The 16,927-nt window shown below is 42.7% G+C and overlaps 1 protein-coding gene across 8 annotated transcripts in view; it reads right to left on the bottom strand.

Annotated features, from left to right (window-relative positions):
* LOC142569016 (uncharacterized) overlaps positions 1 to 16,927 on the bottom strand; it is a 179,492-nt gene that overhangs the window by 125,422 nt on the left and 37,143 nt on the right. For 5 of the 8 annotated variants that reach the window (XM_075678535.1, XM_075678539.1, XM_075678538.1 and 2 more), the window contains exon 3: positions 13,403 to 13,456. The gene's annotated coding sequence lies outside the window, so the exon portion shown is untranslated. Of the gene's footprint in view, positions 1 to 397; positions 584 to 5,233; positions 5,412 to 13,402; positions 13,457 to 16,927 lie in introns of those variants that run through there. The other 3 variants (XM_075678541.1, XM_075678534.1, XM_075678540.1) reach the window with 2 other exon arrangements.

The following is a 16,927-nucleotide window of genomic DNA, read 5'->3' as shown; positions in this document are numbered from 1 at the left end:
TATGTTAAGTGTGTCCTACTCTTAATCTACAAACAAGTACTTCATTGTATTATGCTGTTTTATCAGCTATCCAATTCCCTAGTTTTGGTTTTATCATGCGCAGCTTATTTAATACTTTATCATTCTACGCTCATTGGCAAGACCTCCTCAGCTTACGGCGCAGAAAAGACTGTCTGCACCAGATGTGGAGACAGCCTTCCAGATTGATGTATATATATCTGCGTCGGTGAAAGTTACTGAAATAGCGTGTGCATCAGCTGCTAGATTGCCCTCTTAACTTTTGTGGTGATGTTCCCAGCCTAGTACAGTCGCTTGGTCCATTTTAATTGAGCACAACAAGCTCTACAGCTTATTAAAAATGGAGTTCTTGTGTGTTAGTGAACAACTCAGGTCTCACCTGGTGAAACTGTGAAGACAATAGCCGTAGCGATATTTGCGAGCCTTATGTTTTGGATAGCCGAAAGTATAGCGTATGCATCCGTTGTATGCATATTTGTTTTTCACTTTAGTGGCCCAGATGTTGATAATGAGGAAGCAACATCAGCAGGAGCCTTCGAGGCATCTTTGGGAAATTCAGCAGAGGGATACTTGTCCAGAAGTTCAAGAATATATGATTGTATTAGTGCCTCAGGTGCTCGTCACAATATTTCTATGAAGGAGATGTCGCACTAGTTAGCCACTCCCAACGTGGTAGAAGCAGAGTAGGAGCCAAAAAGGCATTCACTAGAAGAGGGACGCCTGTTCTATCTAAGAGTTCTTCCAACTGGAGGGACAGACAAGGCCTTATGGCTGGGCGGTTAAGGAACAGCCTGACACAGGATATGTCGCGAATGATGGAATGACGAATGCTCCATGTCTGACTTAACACTCTGGGAATTGGAGAAAATTAAGTGTGTGCTTTGCAGATGTTTGAGATTCGTTGGAGTCAGCGTGCAGGTATTCTGCAGGACTAGTCCTAAAACACCTGTGGCAACACGGATTCCCATGTGATGAAGCGAATCTAGGAGTTCCCTAAGCACTAAGCGTACGAGGGTTATATACTACGGCTCTGTCGTCAAGGCTAGATCGTATGAAATTTTTAAACAAGGTCAAGAGGCACCTTTTTTTCAAGTCCCCAATATGTGTGGGGCGAAATCTTCAACAGATTCATACTATTCAAACACTTCACTTTATGATACTTCATTTCGGATATAAAGGTTAGATCATAGTCAAGAATAATACCGACGAATTAATGTTCGGAACACACAGGTAGTGCTTTTCTATAGGAAGAATATCGGGATTTGGTAGTCTACATCTCTTATTCGAGAAAAGCCCATACATTATTTTCCGGGGATTTGGCTTGAATCCATTCGCACCAGCCTACTTAGATAAATAATTGAGGCCAAGCCGTACTTACATTTCGCAGCTAGCAATAATACAAGATCTGTAACCGATTTGCACATCATTCACATAATTACAAGTAAACATTGTACGCACTATGACAGTATGCAGAAAGTTCGTCTTGACAATAACATAGAGCTTAGCACACTACCTAGTGATACACCAGCCTGCTACGTAAACGGTTGAGACAGAGCCCTTAAATTGCGAAATTTACAACCGACATACGTTACGTGAAAGGTGCCGACAACAGCCCCGTTGGTGCCCTTTCTCGTATAGACGCGGCTGACTCTCCATCTCCAACCGTCGACTGGGCCGCATTCTCACACTAACACTAACATCCTCATAGCATGGCTAATGAAAAGACACTAGCAGATCTGTATTTCACGGTTTCGTGGTCGACGCACTTAGCTGTTTGGAAAATATACAGCTTCAAGTTAAGTTCGCCCAATACTATCTCTGACTGAGATCTCTGTTCCATGAAATATCATTACGATGTGACAGCGTGCATGCATCTTCTGTCACTGATCAAACTGCACGGAATAACCTTATCTGCTAACTTGTCCTTGTTGGATGTCTTTCCAGTGTGCTATAATTACATTGCGAGATTCTGTAAATGTTCGCACAAACAAAAGTATAGCATTCTATTATGAAATTTTGAAGTTACCGAAATCCTAAATTCCTTCAAAATCTTAAGCTGACCTACATTGATCAAGGGATGTATTCTCTGACGATAGCTTTCGACAATATCATTTGCCATTCAGTGCTTATTGGCTGGTGGAGAAGTGCGTCATGCAAAGGCAGTAGTATTACGGTAAGTGTTCATCCGAGAATACGACCCCAAGTGAAAATCACTGCATCATAGCACCGACAGCATCTTTGATCGGAATGTATGTGTTCATTTCATTAAATTCCAGAAGTTGAACTCTGGACCTCTCATTTGCTCTGTAATTTATGCTGGTATATGTGCCACAATGGTTCAGCGTCATCATAAAGCACATTCATCATGCTCTTGCATGTACTAGAGATACGTTATAATAAATATCACTGTCATTAACGAGCTTTTGTGTGCACTACGACTTAAGTGCACACATTTTGTATGTAGTTCATGGTAATCCTCAAAGAGCATGTGGCTCATACGACTGCAATGCGGTCACATCACACGCCACCTCACACATCTCATACACGCTCTACGCGTTCTCTTAGCACATCGTATAAACCTCGTGCACTTCGTAAAGGTATGCGTAGAAGATCATATCGACCCGCACATTTTCTGCGAGATCGCGTTCAATATGTGTAAGATATCATTCACTTCTCGTCACATATGTACGAAATGCATTCATCTCGTTTATTTCCCGCAGAATTCTCATACAAATTTTCAATGGAGTGCCTTACTCATTTATTACATTAATAGGTTAGACACATCTACTCTGAACAAACGATGTATTCTCGGAATATAGTTTTTGACAATAAGACTGTTAGTGCGGGTTTATTGGCTAGTCGAGCAATACGTCACGTGGTGGCAGCAGTATCGACATAAGTGTTTATCAGAGAATACGTCCCCAACTGAAAATTATTGCATCAATAGTAGGGACGCAAGCTTTGATGAGGTGTATGTGTTCATCACGTGATATTGCAGAAGTTGAACACTGGTCCTCTTATTCGCTTCATAAATTATGCTTGCATATATATCACAATGGTTCGATGTCATCGTACAGCCCATTGATCATGCTCTCGCATATACTACAGATGACTCATGATTAAATTCAATGTCATTATTTACGTTTGCATGCACAACGATTTAAGGACACGTACTTTCTATGTAGTTCATAGTCATCCTCAAAGATCACGTTTCTCATACAACTATAGTGTGCACATAACACGCCATCTCAATACTCCTTATACGTAATCTCTTTAGTTCTACGCAGCTCATCGCACAAATCTCATAGATGCACTGCGCATTCTCATAGCACATGGCATGCAAGTCGTGCACTTCGTAAAATTCCGCCTAGCACATCGCATAGATCACGCACATTTTCTTTGAGATATCGTTCAGTATGCATAGCATATCGTTCACTTCTCGTCAAATCTGTGCGACGTGCCCTCATAACGTCCACTGCTCGTAGAATGTTCTCATAAATTTTTCAACAGGGGTACAGCATACCGAATTACCACAAGTCCGTATTGACTACATGTCACCACCCTGTTTTTAAGGGGATGCCGACAAATTATCGCCACTCTCATCGAAACGCGAAAGAATAGTTCCGCTGAAGTACGCCCCTTCTCAACAATTTATCATGCCCGTTCACCATTTAGCCACGTCCCTCTGCATTTACTTTCAGATTGTTCCTTCTGGATCTGGAAAATTTATTTGAGTGCCGGTTATTTCTGTTGAAGAAGTCCCGGAATGTCACTGAGATATGCAAGCTGGAAGGTGGCATTGAAAACAGACTCTGTCATTGAAGCATCCAGATACCATTGCTCGAAAGGTTATAGCGATATCGGCTTGCTATCTTTTTCAGATACCCAACGAGCTACTCACAGATGCACTCATAGTTCTAGGTTCTTCAAAATTTAGCTAGTTTGTGTGAATGGAAATGGCATTTGTAGTCTCAGTAGAGAAGCTGAAACTTATTCATAACCGGCGCTGGTTAAAACGTCGACAAGTATGGTAAGACAACACAAGCGTACTCATGATTTTTATTTAATTTTTGGATGAGCAGTTGTATTTAGGACGTTCGTTGTTAGGTGAAGACTAGGGAGAGCTCCATGTGATTTCTGCTGAAATTTTGTTCTTGGAGCCCTTGAGAGTGCCTGCACATCTTGCTAAATTTTAACGCGAAATATTTTCTTACTATTTACCACGTTTTCGACGTTTCTGGGCGCAATTGAAGTAGGCAAGAAAGTTGTTTATTAGTTTGCTGTCGCTCGCTCTAGCGCTCCTTTCTATTTCGTTCGTTCGGCCAGGTCGAATTGGCAATAATTTTTTTGCAGAATTTTTCTTCTTTGGAATCGTGTCAATACCTTATTACAATGTCGTTAGCTTGGTGGAACATACTGTTATAAAGCGAAGCTCTTAAGCGGCCGTTCCTGCATTTCGCGCCAGCGTCGTCCTTTGACGTACCCGAGAAAAGAATCATAGTGAAGGATGAAAGAGCGAACGGGGAGCGCTGCGGGTTATAAAAGAGGGCAATAGTGAAGTGACAGAGAGGAGGAAACCGTGGGCGGGAGGTGCAGTGGAGCCATAGCGACAGAGGTGCCTGATAGCGGAAGAGGTTAGTATGGCGAAACCATGAGTAAAAAAGCTTAGTACTGCGCAAGACAGGCTCTGCGGTGGCGGCGGCTACGAGATAGCGCCGGAGTAGCGCGCCATCGTGTGTTCTCGGATGGGATGCGCTGAGTCCGTCCACCTATAGCATATACGAAAACAAAGCGCTGTATGAGCGGATGTCTCTGTGGGGCGGCTGCTGTAAATCACGCGAAGGCATATTCCACGCGTTGTCTCTCCCGATCTCCTAATTAGCGAGGCAGTCGCGCCAAACTTCGCTCCGTTTGCCATGTGCGACATGAGGTGTATTGCCGTAGTCGTGCAACCAATCGCGAAATAACAAAACGCAAATTTCCCATTTTGAAGTATCGTAATCGTCAGTTATTTTTTTACTAGTTAGCAGCACAGATTTCGTCAAATAAAGTTTGTTAATGTGTAAATATTACCCTTTACGAATAATTTGATTTCGAGCTTCGCCCAAGCTCGCTACATGCTAGTATCTCCTGTGATTTCGCTAATGCATGAGACACCGTGTCATACCTCACAGAAGTATGAAATTCGGTGCATGTTAAGCTAAAAACCACTTACCTAAGTCAACAGATTCTTCTTTTATACAGGAGAAAGTTGAACAGATTTACACCTTCTGGTGCAACGACTGTCGTCCGTCAGTGACTCTGTTTTTTCACAAAGGCGGTTCCTGGGCGAGCTGCGTATTTATCCTGACGGTCGTAGTGCGAAACAATGGCGACAAACGGAAGTACAGATCGAGCATAGGCTTTCTACTGAGGGCTCTGCTTTCTGCTTTTATACCTGCTTCCCTGACTGTATATATTAAAGTTTAAGGCCGTGTTCAAACAGCTGCGCTCCGCGTGGGAAGTTTTATTGAATCTGACATTTGTATCCTACATTGTGACCTGTAAAAATATTTTATTTATTCAAAAGGTGGCCTGATAGTAACGGCTCACAAATAGACGCAATTAAAACATCTAGGATACTTGGAGCAATATTTTCTGAGGCAATGTCTTGGGTCGGCCCCTTCAGTCGTATTACAAGAAAAGTTATCCAGTATCGTAGAATAACTTACCTTAAAAAACAATCTCCCTACGAAAGTTAAACTTCTGATTTATAACTTCATTTCTTTATTCCCATTGGGGAAAAGCAGGATCATCAATTCCTTCTATGAGCGGCGTGTGCAACCATGTATGGCTGATCACAGGCGACATTGCTGTAGCCTAAATGAGGCATAGCCTTCCTGACTTGATAACGTATAGTTCGGAAACGCTTCCAGTAAGCTAAGAAGCCAATTGGATATGTTAGCACCATTGAGAATTGACACTATAATGGGCGACGCCGCAGATGGATCTCTTAGCTATGTAAGGCCCTCTGGGCTGGATTTCTCCGCGTTAAGGTAGCCTCGCCGCCCACGGGATTATCTCACTGAGCTTTGTGGGATGCTCCGTTGCATCGACGGTAGTTCAAATCTTAGTATGAAATTTTGCTTGAGGATGGTGAGCTCGACTTTTACTTCCTCTATTGCACAACACCTGTAGGCTTTGAGTGGCGCCTGTGACCGGCAAAACATGACGAGAGGGACGGGGCTATACTAATCCAGCTACAACCAAATTAGGAAGCCCCACTAACCTTCCGCAAGGACGCTCCTTCACCAGAGAAGTAACTGGCCTCTCTGGTGCTGTATTCAGCCACTGACTCCCTCATGAGTTCTGCAACTAAACCATGACACTCAGTCCTCAGCAGCTGCACAGCACCTGACAAAGGCGGCGGTCCAATCAACAACGCAACAGAGAGTGCTAAGAATCTATTGGTTCCGACATCCCCAAAGGAAGCTGGCCCTGTCCACCTTTAGCGCTCGAATTCTGTCGAGTGAGATTAGCTTAGCAGGATTTTTTGAGGAACCATCAGACACTGTTTGGGATATCATCCGCCTTAGTGAGATTAGAAGAACTTGAGAGGCTGATATTGGGGAGACTAACGCCCATGACCTCTGCTATAGAGGTCTCCCCGATAAGAAGTAGGGGTTAGAAATCCTAATCCTTAAGGACATAGTGGGCAACAATGAAGAATTGTACAGTGTTTGTGAGAGCGTGCCAGTAGTAGCAATCAAGCTGAATAATAGGTATAGAATAAAGGTAGTAGTAGCCTGCGCTCCACCATCCACTCACGAGGATCTTGAAGTAACACAGTTTTATAAGGATGCTGGATTAGTGACGACAAAAGTGCAAACTCAGTATACATTAGTAATGGGCGACATCAGTGCACAGGTGGGGAAAAGCAGGCTACTGACCAAGAAATTGGTAGCTACAGCATCGATTCTAGGAATGCTAGAAGAGAGATGCAAGTAGAATTTACAAAACGAAATGAGTTGCTAACAATGAACACCTTCTTAAAGAAGCGTAGCAACAGAAAGTGGACCTGAAAAAGCCCTAATGGTGAAACAAAAAATAAAATTGATTGCATACTTTTGTCGATCCCACCATAGTCCAAGATGTAGAAGTGTTAGGTATTGGGAAGTGCAGTGATCATAGGTTGATGAGGGCTAGAATTTACCTGAATTTGGAAAGAGAAAGAGTGATATTGGTCAAGAAAAAAACAGGCCAATCTAGATGCATTGGGGGTACAAGAACACAAATTTAGACAGATACTTTCAAGCGAATTTGCAACTTTAGAACAGAAAGATGCCGATGACATAGATGTAATGAATGCACCGTAACAAGGATAGCTTAAGGGACACCAATTGAAGTGGGAGGCAAGGCACCAAGGCAACCTGTAGGCAAGCTCTCCCAAGTACCAAAGGACCCAATAAAGGAGCCACAAAGAAAGAGCCCAACGCAAGAGATAAGATAGAATTCGCGGAATTGTCACAACGGATGTACAAAGCGAAAATAAATGATTTTCGAAATTATACCGTGACAAATACTGACGACGCCATCAAAAATGGAGGCAGCCTCAAATAACTGAGATAAAAACTTCGTCTAGGACAAACCAAGGTGTATGCACTGAAAGATAAGCAGGGTAATATCGGTAATGTCGAAGGTATCGAAAAGCAGCACATAAATTTTATACTTACCTGAACAGTACCCAGAGCTGAGACGACCCCTCCCTTCGAGGCAGCAATGAACAGCTTCAGAGACTTCTCGTATAACTAGCGATGAGCTCATACGGGCCTTGCAAGACATGAAGCGGGGAAAACTGGCAGGAGAAGATCGAATAACAGTCCATTTACTCAAAGATGGAGTACACTTCATGATTTAAAAACTGGCGGCTCTCTCTATGAAGTGTCGATCGATTTCAAGGGTTTGAGAAAACTGAAAACTGCAAAATTTTAACTAATCCACAAAAAGGGACCCCTTAAAGAATCGAAAGATCTAAAGTTCGTCAGCTTACTTCGAGTATTATATAAAATTTTCACCCAGATAATCTCCAATATAAGAAGGGCAACACTGGAGTTTAGTCAACCAATGGAACAGACAGGTTTCAGGAAGAGATACTCTGCAATGGATCACATCCTGGTCATCAATCAAAAAATAGAGAAATCCGCAGAGTACAATCAGCGTCTTTATATTGCTTTCATAAATTACGAAAAAGCATCTGATTGAGTAGAGACACCAGCAATCACATAGGCATTACGTAATCAAGGAATACAGGCAGCCTACATAAATATTTGAAAATACCTACACAGATTCCAGAGCTACCTTAATTCAACACAACAAATGTAGGAAAATACTCGTAAAGAAATGAGTGAGACAAGGAGATCCTATCTCCCCAATGCTATTCACTTCGGGCTTGGAAGAAGTATTCAAGCTAGTAAAGTGGGAAGGCTTAGTGGAAAGGATCGACGGTGAATTTCTCAGCAACCTTGGCTTTGCAGATGACTTTATTCTGTTCAGCAACTTTGGAAACGAGTTACAATAAATCATTGAGGCCCTTAACAGTGAGAGTGTAAGTGTGGGATTGAAGATTAATATGCAAAAGACAAAGGTATTCATGAATAGCCGGGCAAAAGAACAATAGTCCAAGATCGCCAGTCGGCCTTTAAAATCTGTGAAGAATTGCGTTTACCTAGATCAATTAAACACAGGGAACCTTGACCATGAGAAGAAAAGTCACGGAAGAGTAGAAGCAGTTTGGAGCGCATACGTCGGACATTGTCAGTTCCTCACTGGAAGCTTATCATTACCATTAAAAAAGAAGGTGTACAAACAGTTCATTTTGCGGGTGCTCATATTTTGGATGGCAACCCCGACATGTGCAAAAAAGTTTGACAAGTTTAGGACCACGCAAGTAGCGATGAAACGAAGAATGCTAGGCATAAGAGACAGAGAGCAGTAAGAACAATAAGAGACAGAGAGCAGTTTGTATCTGATTGCAAACGGGTAAAGCCAATATTCATATTAACATTAGGAGGAAAAGTGGAGCTGAGTGGGTGATGTAATGCGCAGGTTACATAACCAGTTGACGTTTATGGTTACAGAATGGGTGTCAAAAGAACGAAAACGCAATCGAAGACGCCAGAAGACTAGGTATGGCGATGAAATTTGGAAATCCGCGAGCTCTTGTTCGAATCGGTTGGCTCATGACAGGGTTAATTGGAGATCACAGGGAGAGGCCATCGTCCTGCAGTGGACATAAAATAGTCTACTGATGCTGCCCCCGATGATGATGAAAACTTACTGTCATCCTTTATGGGGATCTACTACTACCGCGAACCTACGAAAGGTACACCCTCTTCAGAAAAAAATGCCAAGACACATGTATGGCGTAGGTTCCACAATCCCTCAGCCCCAGTTTTTATAGGAATATCAGCTTACAAATACCTTATCTATACTCCAGTCGCGTCGCCGTAGCTTTTATATCAGAATAAAAAAGACACAAAACGCCTTCGCGACCGATACTACTGCTTGGATAGAAGGACCCAGAGCTATTCTGTCCGTCACGTAGAAGCTTGGAACGTACAATTACGTGGAAGAAATTACAGGACGGAAATGCTAAGAAACAAAGTTCCTCAGTTACTTAGCTTATTTAACCGTCAAAACATCGCTCTGCAAATGTCACCCAAAAAGGAATTGCATGCTTTCTTTTCAAAATTTTTAATGTTCCTTTGAATAATTGGTTTCACACTCAACCAATAATGTGCTCATTGCCTTAATGCAAGTGTTTTATTCCGTTCTTAATAATGTATAATTGCAATAAAAATTGATTCTATTGATGTTTAGAAGGCTGGTAATTGGTCCATTGTTTTCTTTCTGTGTATTTCTCTACATGCCACCTTACGACATTTATGTGCATTTCGGTATGATCTGCGACTGACAAAGAGTTCTTTCATGGAGGCCGTAGATAGCCAATTTGTTTTCAGTTTTCTTTTCTCCCAGCCTCCGTAATCTTCATGATGAAAAAAATAATAATTAAGATCTTGCAATAATGTACTAACTCCAACTCAGAAATTTATATCACGCGTAAATGGGTCTTCGCATTTTTGCCACTTTACTTACTTTATTATAAATTTTATATCAAAGAACACACCATACATAGGTTACGCAGCCCTCCCTCCTGGACTGTTTGACCTGTTAGCGATCGCTTGCTGATACGACACATCATTCCCAGTCTGCCGTTGCCTCGAGCAGTGTGAAGTTGAAAAATTCGCAATCATTTTAGATGGTTTTGGTCTATTAAGTACCGGTAAAGTTAAGCATTACACGCAGATTGCTACTGCAGTAACTATCTTTTTACACGTCACTACGGTATTTCAACGCATAGCGCTCAAGTTCAACCGTAATATTGTCTCTTATAAGGCTAGCCGTATCGTGTACTTACGCCCACACAACTAAGCCTTATTTGACCATAAAGTATTTTATACTGCCTGTTGCCCTAGTAGACAGGCATACACTGTGCTTACTAGGATGCGTTCGGTGTCTTGATGTATTTCATGAAATGCGTATTCTAGAATTACATTGAAAAAGCTGTTGTGTGCGCTGTTTTATTTTACGGGAATAATTATAATTCAAAATGTTGTCGTGACTACAATATTTAGCATTGCTTGTCGCGTTTTGCAAATAAGTTCGCTTCATATGAAGGCATTAAATTAGCGCAAATAAATTACATATATCTTCTGACATTTATTCGCTGCTTTGTCGTTATACATTCTAATTAATGACGTGCGAAATATGGTATTAATGGTGAGATCATTTTATTCAGACTAACTGTTCTGTCTGACAGATCTTGAGGTCACTAACCTTAGGTTTCAATGTGAACATGTACGACGGCAGGGGCACGAAAGACGTCAGGAAGTTCTTTCACTGACATTTTTTTGAAATTATTATTGAGAAAAATATGACCTTACCTTAGCAATCAAGCTATCATTTTTATTGGAACAACCTTAGTGAGAGCTTTAGCACAACATTTTAATATAAAAATGATGTAGTATCCCTCTTTATGTAAATACCCAGGTATCTATCTCATCATTGTGCAACATTATTAATCTTTTACTTTGTAAGAATGCAAATCAGGTACGTGCGCAATCTTCCGTTATATCCCGCCAAAGCCTAGGAAGATTAGTCAAACACGCAAACAAAAGCTGCAAGAAATCTCCGCGACACGCGTAGAGATATCCACCACCACAGAAGTAGAAATGAGCGAGCGACTGCCTACGATGATCTTAAGTCGTGTCAGCAGCCGCAAGCTAAACCGCACGGATCTGCGAATGAAAATCACAGGGGAACGCCGAGCAAAGAATATTACAAAAATCGCGAAACGCCTACACTACCCAAGGAGCTGCATAAGGAGCAGACTGCTCTAGACAAGAAAACAAAATAAAGCATCAACCATAGCATGTACCTGGTGAACCAAGCCGTTCATCAAATGACAGAAAGCAAACATCGCATAAGATACCCTTCGAGATTTCTTTTCTGAGAGTCTGGTCAAGAAACATTATCAATGCTTTAGGAAGCTTAGAAAGCAGTTTACATAACTTTCAGTCTAATTCTCAGGATTGATGTGCATAGCCATGCTCCTTCTACAGATCGTGTTCGCGAAAACCACGGCCTGTCCATGCGTGCAGGGCGCGACTTTGCCGAGTTTAGGGGAGAAAATCCACCGACGTCTTAGGCCCAAGGACGACCATTTCCATATATATGGCGCATATATATTGCGGCCCCTCACGTGCCATTTATGGACGATTGGAATATCTAGGAAAGAACATTACTAATCGCTCGCTCTTATTCATTGGCGGCTAACTCTTTATTTGCCATGATTTCCAGTGCCTGCTTGTACCATGCTTGGTGCAAAGTTTGCCTTAACACCAAATTTTCATAGAAATCAAGAACGTTTCACGCGAGCACTCGCTTTGACAGAAATATAGAGTAGTGAACCTCGTGATTTTCTAACAAGCTTTAATGCCGGACTGTTTAATTCCTCTGAGTTGTTCTTTTTCTTGGCGTAAGGTATACCCAAATGCCGCGATTCTAAGGAAAGGCTATTTCTAAAGTCGGAACGCGCCACATCTTATATTCTGATTCATGACACGAATATAGCGTGTTTTTTAAACTGTATGTTCGCCAACTCACCGTGTTTTTTTATGCCCCCGGCTCCATCGTCTCGGGCAAGGGTGACCAGCTAAGAGTTGCTATTTTGCCTTTTGCACCATGCTTTCTCGTATGATTTAGATCGATTTTAGTGGCGCATCACTGTTCCTACGGTGTATTAATTGCAGCCTTGAGCGAAATGATCGAAGGTGTTGCGAAAGTGCGTCAAGCGAGCGCTCTTCGAGATCGCGTGGTTCACGACCACGCTATCTGTGAATGACCTCGTCGTTTTCAATTGAATCACGGGCACTTCTGAGGGACGTTGGTTCAATATACTTGGTTGGTGTCAGGGAGGACGACGCCGTGCTCGCCGACAGCGGCAAAGGCGTCAGCTCTCGTTCGTTCACTTCATTTGGCAACGTCAGTTCACAGAAGCGAAGAATGTACGTACTATATTTTATAAATACCTCATCTATTCTGCAATCACCTTGTCATAGCATAAAATTTAGAAAAAGAAACAATAGCGACCTTCTCGCTCAATTAGCCTGCTTGGACAGCAGTATCCAGAAATATTCCGTACGTCAAGCAGAGACTTGGAAAGTACAATTATGGGGAACTACTTACAAGACGCAAGTGCTAAGACACAAACTTCATGAGTTACTCAACTTATGTAACACGCAAAATATCGCTATGGAAAAGTCATCCGCAAAGGTATTTCATGCCTTCTTTTCAAAATTCTTACTGTTACTTTGATTATTTAGTTTGATAATCAACCAATGATGTGCTCATTGCCATAACGTACGTTGCTTCAGTGCGGTCTCTTTAATGATTCCTTGCAATGAAAATGGGTAGTATTGATGTTGATAATGCTGTAATTTTTACATTGCTTTTTTTCTCTCTTTTGCTGCACATGCCACTTTTGAGGTTCGTTGTGTGCATTTCGGTATGCTCTGCCATTGCCAAAGAATATTTTCTTGGAGGTCAGAGCTAGTCAATTTGCTTTCCAGCTTTTGCTTCCAGCGTCCCTCAGCTTCATGGTGAAAGACTTACTATTACCTCATGCAGTAATGTAATAACTCCAGCTTAGAATATATATCACACGGAAATAGTTCTTCGCAATTTTCCACTATTAATTACTTTATCATAAATTTCACATCATAGAACACACCGAAAAAAGGTCAGGCTGCGCGTCCTCCTGGCCTGTTTTCCCTCTTGCCCTTACCTTGCAGATTTGACACACCCCTCCCAGCCTGCTGTTGCCACGCACAGTGAGTACCTGAAAAAGTGAAAGTCAATTTAAACATTTCCGATCAAATAAGTTCCTATTAAGTTAGGCAGATGACGCATATTCCTAAGGCGATAATTATTTTTGATGCATCACTACGGTATTTGAACACATAGCGCTCAGGTTCCGCCGTAGCATCGCCTCCCTTAACGAAAGCCGTGTCATCTAGTTACGCCCAGACGATTAATCGATATTTGACTATGAAGTTTATACGGCCTGCTGCCTCAGAAGACACCCGTACATTAAGCTTAATTACTGCGCTTCGTGTCTTGACGTATTTCGCAAAATGTGTTTGCTAGAAATATATGGAAAAAATGATGAGTGCGCTCTTTCCTTTTTACGGCAATATTTAGCATTTAATAATGTTGTCGTGTCTACAATATTTAGCACTGCTTTGCATATTGCAATTATGTTTGCTTCATATAAATTACCAAGTTAGCCCAAAGGAATTACATATACATTCTGACCTTTATCCCCTTCTTTTTGGCTATTAATTCTCATGGAAGATACGCGAAATGTATCATTAAAACTGAAGTGATTTTATTCCGACTTTTTTTCACAGACCTTGAAATGAGGCACATTTAGTTTCTCTGCAAACGCATATGATGGCAGGGCATGAACAGACATCAGAAGGTCCTTTGACTGACATTTCCTGAAAATTTCAGTAAGAAAAATATGGCCTTACCTTAGCCATCATGCTCCCAGTTTTATCGGAACTACGCTAGAGAGAGACTTATTACAACGTTGTACTATAAATATGATGTTCTACTATTTCTCTTTATGTAAATACTCTGGTAATTATCTCACCATTGTTCAAGACCAATAATTTTTTTACTTTATATCAATGCAAATAATATATGTTCCTCGTTCAATTCCGCCAAAGCCTAGGAAGACCACGAAAATACGCACACATATGCAGCAAGAAATCTGCACGACGCGCGTATAGAGATCCGCCATCACAGAAGTACAAGTGAGCGAGCAACGGCCTACGATGACCTTCAGTCGCAACAGCGGCTGCAAGCTAGACGGCACTGAACTGCGGAAGAAAATCACAGGAGAACGCAGAGTGAAGAACATTATAAAATTCATAACAACACCGACAGAACCAAAGAAGCAATCACATATCAACTCGTAATTGCATACCGCAGCAGGAGCAGCTGCCGCTTAAAGAGCAGACTGCGCCACTATGGCGGATCAATCTCGCCGGCGCAAGGGAGGAAAGTGAGGAGTAAGGGTGTCGTCTTCCGTGCGTGCAGGACACCTGGAGACGGGAGGGGGTTGGTCTACTTCGTCGGCTACTGCGAATGGCGCGAGCATGCGCGACGATCTGATGTGACCTGCGACGAGTCTAGGTGCGGCGGGGGCTCATACATTCGTTTGGGCTGTGCTATAGCCGCTCAGTTAACGTTTAAGCGCCAGTCAGCAGAAAGGCCACCTCGATGCTTCGGCTGCTCTTTTGCATTTACGGGTTTATACCGTGGTAAAGCTAGTAACAATTATTCGTATGGCTGTCGTTTATTCTGTTATCATTATCAATAATTTTAATTGCGGGCTAAACTACAACTTGTTTTACCAAAGACTTGTCACGTCGTGAATGTTATCATCAGCCCAAATTTGTCGTCACCTAAATTTAGACGGATCTACTTCATAAATATGCTATTAGCTTTTTATCCTGTTGTTCCATGCTAAGGTTGTTTATTTTTCACTGACTGCGCTTCAATTTTGCATATCCTTAACTTTTTGTATTTGTTAGTTTTACAGTCTTACCATGTGGGATGGTATACATATATCATTTATCTATGTATGCATTCCCTGTTTTTTTTGGCATTTCTGAAATTGTCCCATCTGTAATGGTTCACTGGAATCTCTGAGGATGACACAAAAATAAAATGTCCAATCCTTCCCGCACCGAAAGATGGGATAAGCGAAGCTTGTCGTCCGTGCACCTCACCTTTTTCACCGTTATGTAACCGACAGGTAACAGTGCCGGATTGCTTCGGTCTTCTGCTCCTTCAGCTTGGGATGTTGTTCTCGCTGTCGGATTGCCTGGGCTCGGGTGGCTCTAACGGCTGGAGGGGCGGGCCGACGGCGAGCCATTTCAGAGGCAAGTTCTACCTTTCGCTCGTCGAATGCTGCCGGTTCCGCGGGGGAAAGCACAACGTGTGCCCCTCTCATCCGCGTTCCGATACTGAACTGAGCGGAAACGAAGTCGGCCCATCGCGCGTCAAACCTCTCCTGCCGTTTTCCTCCCCGCCTGAAGCAATACGACTCTGAACGGTTGTGCGCATGGCCTGAGTGCACGTCATATTTGGCTGGAATCCTTAGCAATGACTAACGCCCCGCCGCCGGCGCAGCGGTCAACTCATCAGACCGCTCTTTCCCACATCTGCTCTGGGAGCAAATGGGTTTAGGCGTCACCATATCATCACCACCGCAACTAGTAAGCCAATCCAAGCTTCGCTTTGATAAGTATATAAATAAATAAAACCTGAACGATCATTTTAGAAAAGGCGACGGTCTTAAAGAAAGAGAAATGACAGACGCTTTGTCTGCGCCAACTACGAAGTACCGTGCGAAAGCATATTTTCTTCATGGGTGAAATGTAGCAGCCGCTCTTGTCAAGCTCGTTCTTGCTTGCTGGCCTTGGTGCCACGAATCTCTTGTTTATACATTTCCGATGACAATTTTGACAGACGGTCTATTTTTATTGCAAACATACGCACGCGGACGCCGTTACGCACAAGGTGAGGAGTGACGTCGCGATGCCACACACGTTCGGGTTTTATTGGGAGCGCGGTAGGTTTCCATAACGTCACGGGAGGAGCCCGCGACTTCATGCTATCAGTGCGTTCGCACTAAAAGGAGAATGCCACAGATCTAATCCCTGTTTACTTCCATAAAGTATTTTATGCACGCTGTGTGTCATATACATCAAGAATGCCTCTTATGCGATACGTGATGCCAATTTCCTTAGGCGAAAAAAAATGGCCTCTCATGAACGCTGTGACGGTGGTTGGCCTGGGAAGCTGTGGTATCAACTGATCTGATAGACAAAGGTGACGCAGCTTTGAAGTGAGTCATGCCGAGCCTCAACACGCGACCCTTGTGAATGTTATTGTTGCTGTTCCGCCCTTCGTTCATGGTACACTCTGAATAATTCCGTGCTGATTGTCACTTTAAAACGTGGGTTTAGGCGTGACGCGAATGTAAATTAGGATTGGATGACGTTTCAAGTACCGCGTCAAAGAATTTAGGCGTGACATTCCTTCCTGTAAGCGTGAGGACAATACCGCGTGCAATGGATCGCTCTTGTACGAGCGTGAGCGAGCCACGTATGCTTGAGAAACGCAAATCGCACGCTTAACATCTCACAGAGCACTCGCCCGTGAAATGTCAGTTACGCATACAATTATACGGATGGGGGAACCAATAAATACCACGCAATCTGCATGGAGCGTAGGT

Source organism: Dermacentor variabilis, unplaced genomic scaffold, assembly GCF_050947875.1.
Source record: "Dermacentor variabilis isolate Ectoservices unplaced genomic scaffold, ASM5094787v1 scaffold_33, whole genome shotgun sequence".
NCBI classification, from domain to species: Eukaryota; Metazoa; Arthropoda; class Arachnida; order Ixodida; family Ixodidae; genus Dermacentor; species Dermacentor variabilis.
The sequence above is the reverse complement of the archived record's forward strand: the minus strand, read 5'-3'. Positions and strand labels throughout refer to the sequence as shown.